Consider the following 18,805-nt stretch of genomic DNA (forward strand, 5'->3'; position numbering starts at 1 on the left):
GATTCTAAAGGGTTCACAAACTTTCAAGCACAACTGTAAAAAGCAGGTAAAACTGACAATAACTTTGTATAATGTTAACTTTACCCCGGTGTAACTGAAGAGTGCATAGGGTGGGGGAACGATAGTCAAGGTCTAATTCATAAACGAGAGTGGCCGGGCTGTCCGGTGGAAGGATCAGTGTCTCTACCATCCACGGTTTCAGCAAACTTGCATGATTAACCCACTCACTGGGCTGACAATTTGGTTGTTTATCAAATAATCAACCAGCCCTTCCTCTCCTTAACCTCAATCGGCCTTGCCAATGGGAAGTAGTTTAGAATGTGAGGTAGGAACCAACAACCTGACCCGATCCCCCAGATGGAACTCCCGTAAAGACGTACCACGGTTATAGTGATGGACCTGGGCTGCTTGCACCTTCTCCATGTGAGATTTAAGAAGAGGTCGAATTTTAGCGAATCTATCACATAATTGCGTGATATACTCTACTATATTTGTAGAGGGGAATGCCTCTTCCTTCCATCCTTCCTTTAAAATATCCAATATACCTGAGGGTTTTCATCCATGTAATAATTCAAAGCGTGAGAACCCTTTTATAGATCGAATTTAGTGAATCTATCACATAATTGCATGATATACTCTAGTATATTTGAAAAGGGAGTGCCTGTTCCTCCCAACCTTCTTTTTAAAATATCCAGTATACCTCAGGTTGTCGTCCATTCAAAGCATGAGAACCCTGTGGAGGCTTGTGGGACTTCCCGATGTGCAAAATGGATGAGGGGGAGATGCTGATCTCAGTTCCTTCCATCCTCATTGACCACCTTGCGCAGTATCTGTTCAAGTGTCTGCTATAACCTTTATACTAGACCATCGGTTTGAGGATGATATACTGAGGTCTTTAAATGTTTTATTTAAAGTAACTTGGCCATCTCCCTGAATGTCTCTCAGAGGTAAATGGCGTCCCCTTGATCCATTAGGATTTCTTTAGGAATACTGACTCGCAAAGACCCCTACTGACTCCTAATGCGATAGCTTTCGATGTGCTGAGCACAAGGAAGAGCTTCAGGATATCGGTAGCATAATCTACCCAGGACCATTATGTTTTTGTCCCCTGGCCGAGGGCTCTAGGGGTCCCACCAGGTCGACCCCGATATGTTCAAATGGGACATCAATCAGGGGTAAGGGAACTAGAGGAGCATGGTCCATCCTAGGAATCTGCCACAATTAACATTCTGGACAGGACATGCAAAAACAGTGGACCACCTCATTAATCCTGGGCCAAAACAAATCAGTGTTTAATACGCTCTAGTGTTTTCTTGGGGCCCAAGTGGGCTTCCAGGAGGTGGGTATGTGCTAGTTGATAGACTTGTCGCCGGTAAGTCCATGGTACTAAAGGACTGTAAACACCGTGTTCTGCTACCTGATACAAAGGGTCGTTATTTAATACAAAGTGGGACCTTATGGCATGGGATGCGTGTGTGATGGCTATCACCAGAATGACTGCATTTTTGAGAATTTAAGGGAGTAGTCCTTTCATTGCTCCCTTTTAAAAGAAGCCGGAATCTGCTTAAACTGAAACTTCAGTCGTGTAAGAGGATTGGATTCAACCCGCCGATTGAAGATGACATATCGCTTCACAACATCCCGGGTGTCTCCATGTCATTGTTAGAGGCCGAGTTTCTTCTGTCCTCCGGCTGTAAACATAGCGTGGAGGAAGCTGAAGACACTGTTTCGACGTCCATGATTAGACCTGTTGATTGTTTAAGAGCAGCGAGTGTTATACAGCTTTTCTTATCAGACCAGTCTCTCGCAAGTATTACAGGAAATGGAGGATCTTGTAGTACCGCCACCACCACTTTTTAAGATACCATCGTGGCTGATGTAACAGGCGGTGGAATTATAGTGACAGATTTAGTCCCCGTAAATACAGGTTATACGGGTCTTTGTTCTGGGCCACTGTCACAGTAACACTAGATGGCGAGCAACAATGGGGATGTTACTGCCAGAAACAAATAAAGCAGGGACTTGGAGACCATTTACTGTCGCTACTCCTGTATGAGAGAAGGGCACAGGATTAACCAGAGCACAGTGCCCCCCTTTGTCACTTTGCGGAGCCCTTCACCTTGCATCAGGGATCACCAGAGATAACTCTTGCATATGGGAATGGAACTCACCGGTAGGGACGCAAACCCATCTGGGTTCACACGAGTACTATTTTAGATCTCCCAATTAGGTTTCTGCTCTTAAATGGTCGATCACCTCTATTAGTGAATGCATGTTTGTAAAGGTTCGTCCCCAGGCTGGCTGGGTGATATTACTAGACAGGGCTCAGAGCAATAAGACACAGGCTTACCTGCTCCATCATTCATCTGATGTTATTTTTATATTGCCTTAATTGGTATGCCTGTTCCTTAGTAGTCTTTTGGGGATTAAACCCCAAGGCCATTACCTTTTTCGCCTGCCAACCTGGGGTACCCCCACCTTTCTCAAAGTTTTCTTTGTGGGGAGCTTTAGAGCAGTCCCCTTTCCAGGGAGCCCATAATAAGTCCCCAGTGTGTTCTCACCTGAACCTGGCCCTAGTCTAAAGGTCCCGCTCCACGGTATCAAATGACTTTGATAGCTCCTGGGTCAGAGCACTCCAGCTTTCCCCAACCGCACTGACTGACCGTGACCAGTCTTGTGGTGACGGAGAACAGTATCTCCTTCCTGATCCTTCTTTGGTTGGAGTTCTTGATTGTGTGTTGAGGCTTTTTCAAGTTCGCCTTTTGATTCAACAAGGAAGCCATCATTCTGCCGACTACGCCACTATGAAATAATTAGCCTCGACACACACAAAAAGGTTTGGGGCAGCCACCTGCTTATTATCCCTGGCTACAAAAATGGTATGAAAAGTCACACTTGAAGTGAATAGGTTGGGATAGTCTTGGGCAGAATTTCCTGTATTTGTTTTGCAGAGACAACAGAGAAAAGTTTAGTGCACCCTGTCTTCTCCTGGCCTGGTGCGGAATTACCTTCACTTGGTCCATTAGCTTCCAACTATGCACACTTGTGTGAGATTATATATATATTTATATATATTTATATTTATATATATTATATTTATATATATATATATATATATATATATATATATATATATATATATATATACACATACTCAGCAAAAGAAACGCCCTCTGACTTTCAACTGGTTTACTTTCAGTAAACTTAATGTGTAAATATTTTATGAGCACTAAAAGAGTCAACACCATAAGACATAAACTAAAAATGTTTCACAATGTGTCCTGAATGAAGGGAGGCTCAAATTCAAAAGTACAGTCAGTATCTGGTGTGCCACCAGCTGCTTGAAGTACTGCAGTGCATCTCCTCCTCATGGACTGGACCAGATTTGTCAGTTCTGCTGTGAGATGTTGCCCACTCTTCCACCAAGCGGCACCTGCAAGTACCTGGACATTTCTAAGGGGAATGGCCCTAGCCCTCACCCTGCGATCCAACAGGTCCCAGACATGCTCAATGGGATTGAGATCCGGCTCTTCCACTCGAGGATGATCAGCTGTCCTTCCTGTCTCCCCTGTAGCGCTGTCTTAGGCGTCTCACAGTGCGGATATGGCAATCAGACACATCAGAGCTCAATGGGAAAAAATCATGCTGGATATCTCTACTGATATAATACTGGGTAATGTGTTGGAATGAAAGGATGCCATATCGCTTGATGGAAATGGAACTTGTGAACCTACAGAGGGCTGAATTCAAAGACAAAATCAAAGTGAAAAATGATGCGCAGGCGAGTCCATTTGCTGAAATTTCATTGCAGCAACTCAAAATCGTACTCAGTAGTTTGTATGGCCCCCACATGCTTGTATGCATGCCTGACAACGTCACTTCTAATGAGACGACAGATGGTGTCCTGGGGGATCTCCTCCCAGATCTGGACCAGGGCATCACTGAGCTCCTGGACAGTCTGAGGTGCAACCTGGTGGGGTGGACTGGACCAAAACATAATGTCCCAGTGTCAATTGGATTTAGGTCCAGTGCAGCATGGGGGCCTGTCAATGGTATCAATTCCTTCATCCTCCAGGTACTGCCTGCATACTCTCGCCACATGAGGCCGGGCATTGTCATGTACTAGGAGGAACCCAGGACCCACTGCACCAGCATAGGGTCTGACAATGGATCCCATGATTTCATTCCAATACCTAATGGCAGCCAAGTTGCCATTGTCTAGCCTGTAGAGATCTGTGTCTCCTCCTTGGATATGCCTCCCAGACCATCACTGACCCACCACAAAACCGGGTCATGCTGAATGATGTTACAGGCAGTATAACATTCTCCATGGCTTTTCCAGACCCTTTCATGTCTGTCACATGTGCTCAGATTGAACCTGCTTTCACCTGTGAAAAACACAGGCCGCCAGTGTGGACCTGCCAATTCTGATATTCTATGGCAATGCCAATCAAGCCCTACGGTGACAGACAGTTAGCACAGGGCCCACTAGATGATGTCGGGCCCTCAGACCACCCTCATGAAGTCTGTTTCTGAATGTTTGGTCAGAGACATTCACACCAGTGGCCTGCTGGAGGTAATTCTGTAGGGCTCTGGCAATGCTCATCTTGTTCCTCCTTGCCCAAAGTAGCAGATACCGGTCCTGCTGATGATTATGGACCTTCTATAGCTTTGTCCAACCAACCAGAGTAACTGCCTGTCTCCTAGAATCTCTCCATGCCCTTAAGATTGTACTGAGCACACTGCAAACCTTCTGGCAATGGCACGTATTGATTGCTATCCTGGAGAAGTTGGACTGCCTGTCAACGCCTGTAGGGTCCAGGTATTCCTCATGCTACCAGTAGGAACACTGTATCATATGAAAACTAGTGACAAAACAGTCAGAACAGATGAGGAGGGAAAAAAATCAGTGGCCTCCACCTGTTAAACCATTCCTGTTTTGAGGGGTTTTCTCATTGTTACCCCCCTTAGGGGGCACCTGTTGTTAATTTCATTAACACCAAAGCAGCTGAAACTTGATTAACAACCCCCTCTGCTACTTAACTGACCAAATCAATAGCCCAGAGGTTTCATGACTTGATGCTATACTCTGATTAAAAAGTGTTCCTTTTATTTTTGTGAGCAGTATATGTGTATATGGTATATATATATATATATATATATATATATATATATATGTGTGTGTGTGTGTGTGTGTGTGTGTGTGTTATATAAAATATATATATATATATATATATATATATATATGTGTGTATGTATGTATGTATATTTTATATATGTATGTTATATATATATATATATATATATATATATATATATATATTATAAAAAGAATAAAGCCGACTGAGAAGTACTGTGTTAAAAAAAATTATGAAAGAAAAGGAAAATTTAAAAAATCAAACTTGATTGTTAATGTAATTGTTTTGTCATTGATATGATGTTGTTGTCATATCTATCTATCTATCTATATATATATATATATATATATATATATATATATATATATATATATATATATATATATAAGAAATACCGCGTTTAGGGAGAAGTAGTGGTAAAGAAGCAATAAAAAAGAAAGGAAACATTTTGAAAATAAGCAACATGATTGTCAATGTAATTGTTTTGTCACTGTTGTAAGTGATGAGTGTTGTTGTCAGATATATATATATATATATATATATATATATATATATATATATATATATATTATATATATAAAATTATATATATATATATAATTCCATCTATCTATACTAATAAAAGGCAAGCCTCACATCCCCCCTATCATCACTAATTCTCCAACTTCCCGTGTGGGTGGAAGGCTGAAATTTAGGCTCATTCCTTACAGCTTCCTTACAAAAAGTTGGGCAGGTTTTATATCGAAATTCTACGCCGTAATGGTCATAACTGGAAGCAGTTTTCTCCATTTACTGTAATGGAGATGAGCTTCAACGCCTGAAGAGGAGTTTCGTGACATCATCACGCCCGCCCACTGTGAATCACGCAGTACAGAGAAAACCAGGAAGACCTCCCAAAAAGCACTCAAGAAAACATGCATTATATAATTGAGAAGGCAGCAACAATAACAAGCAGCGAAAGTAGGACATATACAACCATATTCATGAGAGTTTTCTACTCGGAAACAAAGCACGATATAAACCTACATTTTAAATTAAGTTCATAGACAGGCTGATCGCTGGCTTGTAATTTAGCGTCTGCCCATATAAGGTCATCTCCGCAGCGGTAAATCCAATAGCAAACTGCCACGGGTAAATATTCTACGGTGAAGGACTGAGGCTTATGGAGAGGAAGATGAGATGGTCAGGGTGGTGTTTGACACAAACTCAGCGAAACTGCAGAGCAGAAAGTTTTAAGCGCTATGGACCTACAGTAACATTAAATACAGCTATGGACATAGCACAGATGGCACAAGTAAAGCTGGGAACCTTCGATGCAAGTAATACACCGAGTGGCTCACGTGAACTGACGAAAGTACAGATAAAGGCAACAGTTCCAAAGAGCTGGACAAAAACCAAATTACACAATTGAAAAAGGCAGCAAAAAATATGAAGCGCCGAGGTTAGCATATTCATAAATCCAGCTACTGCGGAAACAAAGCACACGGTGGAAAAAGTCACTGTCCCGCTAAAGGAAGACAGGTAAAAACCCGTGCATGCAGTGTGTCAGGTCTTAGATAAAGAAGAAGACGAGCTGTTTATTGATGCAGTGTAAGAAAACAAATCGATGAATGAAACCTGTCATCTTTACAACGATTGACAAACATGGAATGTAACTTGAACACAACACATCCTACAAATACGTAACCTGATTGAAAGAAATAATGATAATCAAAATCCTTGATGACAGCAACACTCAGTAACACCTCACAAAACAAATACTGTATATTGACAGTCATGTTAATGTTATTTTTAAAATGTTCCTTTCTCTTTTCTAGCTTTTTAACACACTACTTCTCCGCTGATGACGCGGTATATATACTGTATGTATATGTATATATATATAGATCTACATACCGGTCAATGGATACTTTATTCGCCATCAATGATTGTTTTGGTAAAGCCATACTCAGTGTATTCATTAGATGAACGGGTAAAAAGAGCGAAGAGGAGTGAGGATGACTCATTGAGGCATGCAGGCTGTAGAGCTACCAACTCTATCTGAATTACGCTGATCACATTTGAAAAAATATATCTTTTCAAGTTCTATTTAGTCCATATGTGTCAAACTCAAGGGGCTGGGCCACATCCGCCCGCGGTAATTATATCCGCCCGCGATACATTTTATATACTGTACTATTAGTATAAAGCTCCGGTATGGCGAAGCGCCGGTAACACACACACAAACTACAGATCCCATAATGCAGCGCCTTCAGCTGCCTTGCCAACAGTTCCGCTAATCAACTCTGACCTTAAGATGCTGAAGTTATTGCGGGCTAGCTCACACGATGCTGAAGAGAAAAGTTGATTCTGAAAATAGAGCCTTTAAAAACCATGGGAGGCTGAGTATATGTTTACTGAACCCGTGTCTCATTTGTGGAGCTAATGTGGCTGTAATTACAGAATTTAATCTAAGACGGGACTATAAAAAAAAACATCAGGGTAACCTGAAAGACCTGAATGCAAAAAGCAAAAATAAGAAAGCAGAAGAATTAAATAAGAATCTGACATTTAGCGGGCGATTCCCAAAAATAAAAGTGATTTCAATTTTAGGCTGCTTTTTTGGGGGGACACAACCACTTGCCCCATTTTCCCTGTTACCAAGTAATGTTAAACTAAATCGCACCCGGTGTTCCAAAACGCACTTTGTTGATAAACTGAGCGACTGAGTTTGCACGGCTTGGGACTTTTGAAGAACAAAAAATCCGGCTACATGCGGCTCGAACCTTTTGGGAGCAATTTGTGTGAGAAGCTCTTTTTAGGATAAAGACTAACAAACAGCACACAGGAGTCGCCTATGATGAGACCCCCATCCTGAGAATCTCCACCACAGAACCTCACACCAAACAGAAAAAAACTTGTCAAATAAAGATGCCAGGCCCAGCCCAAAAAGACATATGAGCAAAGACAACTGAATGATTTGATTTGTTATTGCAAAGAAGAGGGGGGTCAACTGCTTTTTAAAAAAGGAGACTGGGTAAGAAAAGCTTTTGTGTTTAAATTTAAATGATTATAGAAATTTTTTTTATATTGTTGTTTTGAAAAATTTTAATTTTTTTTTTTTAAAAGGTTTGTGATATGAATGTTTGGATATTTATATTATTTTATATATATGTTTTTTTGTGTGTGTGTTTTGTTTTATATATTTTAATAAAAAAAATATAAAAAAAAAAACAATTACATTGACAACATTAAAATTTTTTTTTTAAAATTTTCCTTTTTTCTTTTTTAACATTTTTCCCGCCGGATTTTGAGTATACAATAAAAGGAAAAGCCCCCACCACCACCACCACTGACTCATCACAACTCCAACCCCCGGGTAGAAGGCTGAAATTGGCGGTTACCACAGCCACCCAAAAGGGGCAGGTTTTATTTCAAAAAATTTCATTTTAAAGGTCATAACGGTCCCAACGCCCCCATGTTTAACTTTTTTTTTATGGCCCCATCTTCACGAAAATTTGGAGGCGGCTTCCCGCGCCACCCAAACCCGGGGAGATTTTTTTTCGATGGATCCCCCCGTCGGGCCATATTGAACTTTCCAACGCCATAATTTTCCAACTTCCGTGGTGAAGGCTGACCCCATCTTCACAAATTTGATAGGGGGCTTCCGATAACCAAAAACCCAAAGCATACTTATTTTTGTGGTATGACCCCCGTCGGCCGCCATATTGAATTTCCAAACGCCACTAATTCTCCAACTTCCCGGGGGGAGAAGGCGAAATTTGGCAGGCTCATTCCTTTCAGCTTACTTCAAAAATTAACAGGTTTCATTTAGAAAATTCATATAGCGGTCAACAACGCCCACCATGTTGTTCTTTTCAGGCCCCATCTTAAATTTGTAGGCGGCTTCCCCGGGGTTAACCAAAACCATGAATTTCTTTTTTTCGGTATAATGCCACCCGGGGGGCCATACTGAACTTTTCAAATCTTTTTTTACTTATGGGGCCCCTCTTCAAGAAATTTGGTACACGGGGTTCCCAATGCTAACTAATTACTTTCGAATATATACGCCCCTACCTGAACTGGTCACGTGGGGAGGGGGCATTGGGGCCCCATCCCAACGCCTCCCACGTTTTTGGCTGCCTGCTTAAAAAGGCCGGGGCCCGTCGCCCAGTCTCTACATTCCCCCCTTTCTTCGCCACAGGATTCCCCCTCCCCACGTTAACTACAGCCTTTTTTTTTTAATCCACGGCCCGCTGTTTTATTGTTTGTTTATTACAATCGAGATGATCCATCGATCTAAGAACTACACTTTTCCAATGGTTTCAGGGAGATCCCACCTACCCTTTTCCATTCTTTTTGTTACATATTGCACGGCCATATCAGGCCTACTTTTGATATCCGGGGGAACATTGTGTCTTTTGTATTGAATGACTGGGACTGGGCTTTTGGACTGATGACAGACAGGAGATAATTATACTACACAGGAGCACTATAAGAGTGAAATGCTTAAGCCCCACCATGGTTCTGCATTGGGGTTGATGGCGCCGCGAATTGTTTGGTTGTCGCTTAATGTACCAAAAGGCAAATATTTTACACCTTTTTGGCTAACCGCCAATGCTTCTTTTAAACATCTTAGATTCACAGGTGACGATTTCAGTAGTGGACACTTTGATGATGTTTATGAATGTTTTAAACTCTCAAAAGTGATGTGATTTTTTCGCTGAACCGGTTTTTGGCTTACAAACGCTTTGACAGATGCCAATGTCATTTAATCACAATCTTGCAAATACTGTCATAATTGAAACAAAACCATGGAAATTAAACGATTTGACAGCAGCAACCAAGCTGGAGATTTGAGAGAAGATTACTGTTCACATGGAAACTGTGTTGCATGCTCAAGGGGCAAGCTTACGCACAGTTTGGGTCATGTTACAACCGAGGGCAACTGACAACATTGTATCAAAGAGATCCTTAACAAATAATTATTGGCATATTTTCCTCAGTTTAAAAGGGTTTAAAATTTTTTCCTAATAAAAATTTTAATGTAGTACTTCGCCAAAGAAAGCTGGTATTTTGCTATTATATATATATATATATATATATATATAATGTATATATATATATAATGTATATATATATATATATATATATATATATATATAAAATGTATATATATATATTATATATATATAATGTATATGTGTGTGTGTTTTATATGTATATGTGTGTGTATATGTATATGTATGTTCCGCCTCAACCCCAGGTCAGCCAGGGGGAGTCTCCGACAGCATGATCATGCCCCAGTTCCAGCAGGGCATCATGGACTATGTAGTGTTTGTACACAGCCCTGCTGGGTACCTTTGGGGCCACCAGTCGCCGCTGTAGGGCGGTCAGGCTCTAGTGCCCTATGACCGGGAGTGCCACGGTCACGGACAGGAAGAAACGATGTGCTCCCGGTTGAAGAAAAGGGACTATTTACCCTGACCCGAAGGAATAAGGACTGTGGACTGTTGGGAGGAACACCTCCGGTCAGGGGAAAATAAAAGGACTGGGAGCCCCAGACGATGAGCTGAGTTGGGAGGCAGGGGGGCTAAGGCCTGGGAGGGAGGGTTGGTTTATTAATTATTGTATTGTTTATTGAGAATTGTAGAGAGGAGCGCAGCTTGTCATTTATTATTATAATATATCATTATTGGATTTTACCTGGTGTCTGACGATAGTCTGAGGGTACAAGGGTGCGAGCAAACTTAATCTGTCACTATATATATATATATATATATATATATACACACATATATATAGCTCCTATTTAAGTGATTTCTTGATTGAAACAGGTGTGGCAGTAATCAGGCCTGGGGTGGCTACGAAATTGAACTCAGGTGTGATACCCCACAGTTATTTTTAACAAGGGGCAATTACTTTTTCACACAGGGCCATGTAGGTTTGGATTTTTTCTCCTAAATAATAAAAACCATTTAAAAACTGCATTTTGTGTTTACTTGTGTTATATTTGACTAATGGTTAGCATGTGTTTGATGATCAGAAACATTTTGTGTGACAAACATGCAAAAGAATAAGAAATCAGGAAGGGGCAAATAGTTTTCACACCACTGTATATATATATATATATATATATATGTATATATGTATATATGTATATATATATATATATATATATGTATATATGTATATATATATATATATGTATATATATGTATATATGTGTGTGTGTGTGTGTGTGTGTGATATATATATATATATATATATATATATATATATATAGTGATGAGCGAGGGCTGATCGCACCCTAAATAGAGACAGACGCCCTCTGAAAACCACAAATCCTGAAACACTGACTACACATTGCTCCTTATCCTTGCACTATAACGCTGCAATACAAGCCTCACAGTACTCTGCCGACTTATAAGCTCTCATAGCGCCTGTCAGTTTGGGAATTGATTGTTTGCTTTTTATCTCTCTGCTCCTAGCTGGAACTGTTATATCTGACTTGTCATGGAGCACGCTTTAAGCTCATGTGTCGCGTGTGTCTGAATAAAATCCTTCTTTTTCTACACCTTCTGTGTCTCTCTGCAAATCTGTGACCCAAGCGACAAGTGGTACCAGAAGTGGTTGCACAGATGGATGCCGCCAAGACTTATTTCAGAAGTCTAAAACATTTGCACTTAAAGACTGGAAACTAAACATGGATGACCCAATCCTTTGCGAAATTCAAGATTTGATACATAAAGTGCACTGTTGGTTTGAAGGAGACGGATGGAAACAGTTGTCGTGAATATATTACTGGCCGCATACCTGAAGTTCTTCGAGATGAATTTCTAGCCATGATATTAAATCATTAATGATTATGTCCAGACGATTAGAGGGTTCACAGTCCACTTGGAGAAAGAGCGTGGATTTCGCGGTTGCTTCGAACCTGTGAACTAACGCCAGGACATTCTCGCCGCTCGATCGACAAGCTGCAGGACCTGAAAATCTAATGGGGTCAGGTAGGACCCGAAATCCAGTCAGATGGGACGCTTGATTCTGGGGAGACAGCGGCAACAGCGGTCAACGAGCCGTGGAGGCTACAGAGCACGCCGACGTGGACGCCGAGAGGATATTTTCGGAAACGGAGCCGACGTAGATGTTTCCGATGTGATCAGCTCGCCATTTGGCAAGAGATTGTCGCTTGTCTCCAGCTCATTCAATGGAGATTGACTGGCAAGATTTGTTGCTCAACTATTACATATCCTGATGGAAAAGATGGCTTGTTGATCCCGTGAAATTGGGGACAGAGAAATCTCAGCATTGTTAGATTCGGAAGTGACCTTGTATTGTGAGAGACAGACTGTCTTAATGAACAATGCCTTAGAGACTGTGAGACTGTAAAAATACGCAGGTACATGGTGATGTTAAAGATTATCAGACTTCTTCCTTTAACTTATAGGGGCGCCACTTTGGTTTATCGCGCTTCGACTCGTGCCCTTGGCCATTACTCATAGGACGGAGAAATGCCCTTTTCCTAAACTGATTAATAAATGAGGGACCAGTAGTCCAGTCCACTAATGAACTTGGTGGGGGGAGAAGAAGAAGAAATCCAAGACAAGAACTGGTAGCGCCGGGAAAATCTAGAGCCCAACTTAGATATTGAACCCGATCTCTCCAGCTAGATCGGAGGAGGTCACTCCCGACAATCTTCCAGAATGGGCTGCTCCTTCTCATCTTCCCAGATTGCAAACGCCCGAACACAAACCGAAAGTGTTAACGAACAATCAGATTTTTGCTTTGCAGCATACTGATAGCTCATAGAATATGCATTTAAACAGGCTCGCCTGCTAATGACTCTTATTACCAAGAGCGTAATTCGGGGTGAAAACCCCACACTTTATAGAAAAGGACGGTTGCCTTTTCAGAGTGATCTCAGATCATTTGAGGGAATTATTGAACAACTGGTGGTACCTGGAGCAATAGGGAAACTGTTTTGCATCTGGCACATTCACAATCTTTGGGCACCGTGCCGATAGCAAAACTAGAGACCGGTTATCAAAACGATTTTATTGGCTTAATATGGGAAAAGATGTTGAACGATTTTGTACTTCTGTCCAGACTGCCAGATCGCCTCTGCTTATAAGCCTCCTCGGCTCCCTTTGTCCTATGCCCATATTGGAAGTTCCCTTTCAGCGTGGGATTAGATATTGTGGGACCATTACCTAAGACTAAGGATGGGTACCAATATTTGCTGGTGTTGGTTGATTATGCGACACGATATCCAGAAATGATCAGCGCTTGAAAAGGCCAACTCTTCGGCTGTAGCCAAAGCACTATGTGAAACTTTACCTCGATTGTATCCCTAGAGAAATCTTAACTGATCAGGGCACACCTTTCACTTCTCGCGGATGAAACAATTGTGTGACAGCTTTGCTATTAAGAAATTGAGTACTACTGTTTACCATCCTCAAATGAATGGTTTAACCGAAGCGATTTAACAAAACATTGAAACAGATGATCAGGCGAGTTGCTCATAATGATCCCACAACATGGAACACTGTCCACCGCTTTTTTGTATAGGCGAGAATCACCACAGGTGTCCACTGGCTTGAGTCCCTTCGAAGTTGTTATTCGCAGGCGGCTGAGGCATCCTGGATGTGGTATGGAGGAATGGATAGAAACGAGAGCAGCGGGGTCAAGCTTTGCAGATCGACTAATTTCAGAGTAAGACAGAATTTCTATGCTTTCCTCTATTGCTGTGGAACACCAACAACAGAACAGGAAACTCAGAAGCTGCTTTACGATAGGCGAGAAGCTCCGTGAGTTCAAACCTGGCGATCGGTTTTGGTACTGGTTCCTCGGATCCACACAAATTCTTAGCTAAATGGCAGGGCCCGCCATTATTGAGGAGCGTATGAGTCCGTAAATTACAAGGTTAGAATACCGGCCGGCGCAAACCATTCCAGATTTTACTACATTAACCTCTTGAAGGAATGGCACCGACCGACAAGAGGTTAACACTTCCTTGGCTGCTGTTTCTCAGTCCGATGTACCATTGGTAACGATCTACTGACACGCAAAAGACAGAACTGTTATCTTTGATAGAACGGAACACTGATGTCTTTTCAGATTTACCAGGCAAGACTAACATTACAAAACATAAAATTATCACTGCACCTGATGTTTAGCATAGATGCGGCGCCCGGATACCGAAGCGCCGAAATATTGTGCGCTGAAGAGGTAAAAGATGCTGACACTGGGTGTAATTCGTGAGTAAAAGTGACTGGTGCAGCCCAGTCGATAGTCCAAAGCAAGACGGTTCGGTTCGTTCTGTATCGATTTGAGACGCTTGAATAAGGTCTCTAAATTCGATGCTTATCCCATGCCCCGTGTCGATGAACTATTGGAAAAACTGGGTCAGGGGAGCTATATCTCCACGCTTAGATCTCACGTAAGGCTATTGGCAGGTGCCTTTAGAGGCTAGCAGTTGTGAGAAAACGGCATTTCATTCTGACGGACTCTATGAATTTACAAGACTCGCTTGGTCTTCACGGGCACCTCTAACTTTTCAGCGTATGATGGATCAGATCCTACGCCTCACTCTGAATATGCTGGGCATACCTTGGACGATGTCGTGATTTTTGTGCAATGATTGAAAACACACTTAGAGCGGCTTCAAGCCGCTTCTTGAAAGCTTGAGACAGGCTGGCCTTGACTTGCTAACCCTAAGAAATGTAAACTAGGCATGTCCGAGACTTATTACTTAGGCTATTCTATGGGCAAGGGTTTACTTAGGCCACAATTAAGGAAAATAGAAGAAATGCTTGTTTACCCGAGACCTGAGACACAGAAACAAGTACGCACTTTCTGGGACTCGCTGGTTACTACAGAAAATTAATTCCAAATTTTGCACCATAGAGCTGCTCCTCTTACAGAACTTACTAGAGGCAAAACCGACCTGTCCTGTGGACAGAAAATTGAACGTCTTTCAACGATTTAAAAAGCATTGTCTTCTTACCCGGTTCTAAGGAACCCGGATTTCACAAAAGATTTTATCTTGCAAACAGACGCAAGTGCATTTGGTGTGGGCAGTCCTGTCACAAATTTTTGATGGAGAAGAACATCCAATCACATATTTGAGTAGGAAATTACTTCCTAGGGAACGAATTATTCTACAATTGAGAAAGAATGCTTGGCAATTAGGTGAGCTGTGGAAGCGCTTGCATTACTTGTGGGGACGAAACTTCACTTTGGTAACTGATCATGCTCCACTTCAGTGGTTGTACCGACAGAAAGATACAAACCTCGCCTAATGAGATGGTTTCTGGGTTTACAACCTTACAGTTTCACAGTAAAGCATCGACCAGGTTCTGAACACGCCAACGCAGACGCTGTTATCACGACTAAATGAACCTGGTCAGAGAGTCGCTTGATTCACAGGAATGTGAATAAAGCTGAGGGGAGGTGTGAGCCGGAGGCTGATCGCACCCCAAATAGAGACAGACGCCCTGGGAAAACACAAACCCTGAAACACTGACTACACATTGCTCTCTATCCTTGCACTATAACGCTGAATACAAGCCTCAAGGCTGATCACCGACTTATAAGCCTTCTGAGCGTTCTGTCAGTTTGGGAATTGATTGTTTGCTTTATTTCTCTGCTCCTAGCGGAACTGTTATATCTGACTTGTCATGGAGCACGCTTAAGCTCATGTGTTTGGGTGTCTGAATAAAAATCCTTCTTTTTTCTACGACCTTCTGTGTTCTGTGCAAATCTGTGACCCAAGCGTGACAAGATATATAGATATATATATATAGATATATATAGATATATATACATATATACAGTGCTTCCGGAAAGTATTTACAGCGCATCACTTTTTCCACATTTTGTTACGTTACATAGCCTTATTCCAAAATGGATTAAATTCATTTTTTTCCTCAGAATTCTACACACAACACCCCATAATGACAACGTAATAAAAGTTTACTTGAGGTTTTTGCAAATTTATTAAAAAATTTAAAAAATGAGAAATCACATGTACATAAGTATTCACAGCCTTTGCTCAATACTTTGTCGATGCACCTTTGGCAGCAATTACAGCCTCAAGTCTTTTGAATATGATGCCAAGCTGACTCTATCCTTGGCCAGTTTCTCCCATTCCTCTTTGCAGCACCTCTCAAGCTCCATCAGGTTGGATAGGAAGCGTCGGTACACAGCCATTTTAAGATCTCTCCAGAGATGTTCAATCGGATTCAAGTCTGGCTCTGGCTGGCCATTCAAGGACATTCACAGAGTTGTCCTGAAGCCATTCCTTTGATATCTTGGCTGTGTGCTTAGGTCGTGTCATGCTGAAAGGTGAACCGCCCTCTGAGTCTGAGGTCGAGCACTCTGGTGCAAGTTTTCATGCAGGATGTCTCCTGTACATTCCTGCAGTCATCTTCCCTTTATCCTGACTAGTCTCCCAGTTCCTGCCACTGAGAAACATCCCACAGCATGATGCTACCACCACCATGCTTTACTGTAGGGATGGTATTGGCCTGGTGATGAGTGGTGCCTGGTTTCAAACGTGACACCTGGCATTCACACCAAAGAGTTCAATCTTGTCTCCATCAGACCAGAGAATTTTGTTTCTCATGGTCTGAGAGTCCTTCAGGTGCCTTTTGGCAAACTCAGGTGGGTTTCATGTGCCTTTTACTAAGCAGTGGCTTCTGTCTGGCTCACTCTACCATACAAGCCTGATTGGTGGATTGCTGCAGAGATGGTTATCCTTCTGGAAGGTTCTCTCTCCACAGAGGACCTCTGGAGCTCTGACAGAGTGACCATTGGGTTCTTGGTCACCTCCTGACTAAGGCCCTTCTCCCCCGATTGCTCAGTTTAGATAGCCGGCCAGCTCTAGGAAGAGTCCTGGTGGTTTCGAACTCCTTCCACTTATGGATGATGAAGGCCACTGTGCTCATTGGAACCTTCAAAGTAGCAGAAATTTATCTGTAACCTTCCCCAGATTTGTGCTCCACACAATCCTGTCTCGGAGGTCTACAGACAATTCCTTTGTCTTCATACTTGGTTTGTGCTCTGACATGAACTGACAACTGTGGGACCTTATATAGACAGGTGTGTGCCTTTCCAAATCATGTCCAATCAACTGAATTTACCACAGGTGGACTCCAATTAAGCTGCAAAAAAAAATCTCAAGGATGATCAGGGGAAACAGTATTACACTTAGAATTCAAATTAAAAATAACTGATTATGTGGTATGTACCAAGCTGTATGTGATTTTGCAGAAGTTTTACAGGTCATTTCTGTGAATAATAAAATTGTCATAATTGAAATTAATCAAAAAGACATCGTAGAAGCCTTTGAAGGAAAAGTCCAAGTAATGCTTTTTGCACTGTCCCATAATAAAAGCACCACTTTTTTCAGCTACTCCCATTAGGGGTTCCCAAGCAGATCATCCTATACATTTTGCTTTGTCACACCCATCACCTGCCTGTCCTCTTACCACATCCATAAGCCTTCTTAGGTCTTCCCTTTTCCTATTGCCTGGCAGCTCTATCTTTAACATCCTTTTCCCAATATACCCAGCATCTGTCCTCTGAACAAATCCAAATCAACTAAATCTCGCCTCTCTCACTTTTGTGTCCCAACCGTCCAACCTGAGCCGACTCTCTAATGTACTCATTTATAATTTTGTCCATCCACGTCACACACAATGCAAATCTTAGCATTTTTAACTCTGCCACTCCACATCCGCCTCCTGCTTTCTAGTTAGTGCCACCGCCTCCAACCCATATAATATAGCTGGTCTCACTACCATCCTGTAGATGTTCCTTCCTCTCTTGCTGATAAACCATCTGTCACAAATTACTCCTGACACTCTTGTGCACTCATTCTACCCTTTTCCCGCACTCTTTCGCCCTCTTCCACAATCCCCATTACTTTGTACTGTTGATGAGTATTTAAACCATCCTCCTTCACCAACTCTACTTCCTGCATCCTTACTCATTCCATTGACCTTCTGCTCACACACATGTATGCTGTCTTGTTGCTACTGACCTTTATTCCTCTCCTATCTAGAGTTTATCTCCACTTTTTCCCGGGTCTCCTCAACCTACTCCCCACTCTCGCTACAGTGTCATCATCAAACATCATACCCAAGGGACTTGTATCTAATCTCATCTGCCAACCTGTCCATCATTATTTCAAATAAGAGAAACCTGTGCCAATCCCTGATGTAATCCCCACCTCCACGCTGAATGCATCCGCCACTCCTACCACATATCTCACCACTGTCGTACTTCCCTATCGTATCCTGTACAACTCTTACATACTTCTCGCCACTCCCGACTTCTTCATACAACACCACAACCCTCTTGAGGCACCCTGTCATTTGCTTTTTTCCAGGTCCACAAAGACGCAGTGCAATTCCTTCTGGCTTTCCAACACCCTCGAACAAACCTTTGCATCTGTTGTGCACTTTTTGCTATGAAACCATACTGCTGCTCACTAATCATCTCTCCTTGTTAACCTAGCTTCCACTACTTTTCCCATAACTTCATGCTGTGGCTCCATCAATTTTATCCCCTTTAGCTACTACAGCCTGCACTTCCCCTTATTCTAAATCGACTAAACTTCCATCGACATATTCTCTTTCCCAACCGTACAAGGGTCCAAACCACCATCTCTTCTAGCTCCA

General features: G+C 42.1%; 1 protein-coding gene across 1 annotated transcript in view; it reads left to right on the forward strand.

Annotated features, from left to right (window-relative positions):
* The window catches only part of tmtc4 (transmembrane O-mannosyltransferase targeting cadherins 4), a 221,270-nt gene that overhangs the window by 187,797 nt on the left and 14,668 nt on the right, over positions 1-18,805 (forward strand). The window lies entirely within an intron of this gene.

The sequence above is a fragment of the Polypterus senegalus genome, chromosome 2 (genome assembly GCF_016835505.1).
Source record: "Polypterus senegalus isolate Bchr_013 chromosome 2, ASM1683550v1, whole genome shotgun sequence".
In the NCBI taxonomy this organism is placed as follows: Eukaryota; Metazoa; Chordata; class Cladistia; order Polypteriformes; family Polypteridae; genus Polypterus; species Polypterus senegalus.